We start from the raw sequence: 2,650 nt of genomic DNA on the forward strand, positions 1-2,650 counted from the left end.
TGAAAGTTTATGACATTTGTGGTGACATTTTAACGCTGACGTATGACATTTTAACAAATAACTTCTTCTTGACACCTATCCAGCCAATGACTTTATGCGTCATTGTTTACAGCCAACTTATCTTATTGAAATATTTGTTTATTCTTATACAATTAAAATTAACTGTACTTTCCCTTAAGTCTAATGGTTAGTATTCGAACCGGCCTGATAACATTCAAACTTTTCGTATATTTCTATTATCTTCGATAATTATTTTCTAATAAGCCTATTCGCAAAATTAAATTCCAACAGAGGGCGCTCAAAATTTCAAAGATGGACGACAACGCTAGGAAACAATTCATTTTGTCATTTGAATTCACAGTTCTAAAACGTTAAATTAAAAGGTCTGTTCCAACCAACAGTCAAACTAGTCAGAAATCGTCAGCAAACAGTTGGCCAGTGCGAGAACATAATGCAGTCATAAGTGCTATCCCCTCTACTCGTATTAATCGACTATTCGCTGATAGTTTCTGACTGGTTTGACCGCTAGTTGGAACAAGCCTAAAATCATTTACCATGCCCCGGAATCTTATATGAACAAACTGGGGAATTTCCCCCATCACTTTCACTACCGTCAGCTAATAAAGAGAAATGACAGCCTATCTCGCTCACGAAGACTTTAACCAATCATTTATGTTAACGCCATATCTGAATGTCATAAATAAAATAATCAAACGAGGCTTAACTCGGCAATGTCAATTCTGTCAAAAGTAATGACAGTTAGTGGAAAAATTTTTCCATTAGTTTACAGTTTTTATTTTTTATTGTATTACCTTTAACGATTTGTTCTTAGTAATTTCAATTTAAGTTGGTTCCTTATCCTTCGTTGATAAAGTGTAGTTTTGTTTTAGTTACGAAACGAAAGAACTTTTGTGTTGTGTTAATAAAAAAACTGAACATGGTTTATTATTGTTGTGTACCGTTGTGTACAAATCATAGAAACGTTAGAAAAATGCATAGATAGGTAAATAGTAATTAGTTTATAACTGTTTTATCTGAAACAACAAATAAATACACGTACCTATATTTAGAAAAACATTGTCATAACTTTTTTTATATCCCTTTTCCTTACTAAATTTTACAGCAAAAATAACATATTTTTGTAACTTGGGAATTCCGAATAATTTATGAGTATTACTTAGATATTATTTAAATAAAATACTTTAACAAGCTTAGTAAGTTCTGGTATTTTATTTTAATAATATAGGTGAGATTATAAGAAGATATTTTAATTAGTAACGAAAGGGCCCGCAAGAGGCGCTGAACGGATGAAATTAATGCTTGTCCATTTAAATTTCCCGCCAAATGGTGATTAGTTAACACTACGGTCGCAAGTGGCGAAAGGAACCAAATTTTTACAGTGAGTTGCCTATCTATCCGGTAATACTATATTATTAATCTATGATCATTTACAGGAGTGTTTTGCCAAAGTAACCACAGACCATATATACTTATAGACGTTTCACGACCGTGTTAATCTTTCGGATCGAATTAACGCCATCTCTTGATTGGAATGGGAACTAAATTGACAAATTTTAGTTACGTGGGAATTTCAACTTATAAATTTTGCGGGATTTTTGATGAAATTTCGCAGGAAATTAAAACAACAGAAAGACAATTCAATGTTTTATTCAATATTTTACTGAAAACTTCAAATATTCCAATTGGTTTTCAAAATGCTAAACACTACTGCATGCCCCGCTAACTCTAATAAAAAACATGTAATCGTATTTATTTTCCTTCCGTTTAGTCAGAGGCGCTGATGTCGGCATTGTGATTGGTGGAACATGACTTTTGACAAATCCTGCGCTATCTGTGAATCTGTAATCTGGGCCCGGATTACGTACACTCGATACGCATCGTATCCGCCATGTTTTCCCATAGCGCCTTACGGGAAAACATGGCGGATACGATGCGTATCGAGTGTACGTAATCCCTATGCTGTGTTCGTGTTCGTTCGTTCGTTGTCGTTCACTTATTTTATATGGTCGGTTATGTGATGTGTTTGGTTTGGTGTTTGTGTTTAGTTTGTGTCACCATAAAAAGCTGATATTCAGTCGTGTTTTTTGATATTTTTGTTATTTCATAATCGAGTACCTTTTTAAAGGTAAGTTTTTCTGATTGTAGTACTGTTTATCCAACAGTTTTAAAATACACATTTTATTTCGCGTTTTGTTGTTGGGTCTAATGGCCGATCAGCTGTTGTGTGCAGCCGATAAATTCAACAAGTAAACATATATTTAATTGAAATTAAATACTCATATTTTCATGTAAAATGTCACATTATTGTATAAATAAATAATTAAGAAACAAAAGTTGTTTGTGTTTTACCTTTATTGTCCACTTGAATAAAATAATATTCAATATTGGAACTACCGTATGGAGGCTATGGTGTACCTAGCGTGGAGGCTAGATAACGCTACCCTTCCTATCCAATCAACAGCAAGAACGTTTAAAATTTCACACCTATCATGTCGAAGCTACAGACCACTTATGTGGAGGCCAGATTTGTAGTATCCTTCCAATTTTCCAGGTGCTGAAATACGTGACATATTTTTTGAAGGGTAAGATCGCATTCTACCAAATCACACAACACTTTTTTCTATGCACT

Source organism: Diabrotica virgifera, chromosome 6 (genome assembly GCF_917563875.1).
Source record: "Diabrotica virgifera virgifera chromosome 6, PGI_DIABVI_V3a".
NCBI lineage: Eukaryota > Metazoa > Arthropoda > Insecta > Coleoptera > Chrysomelidae > Diabrotica > Diabrotica virgifera.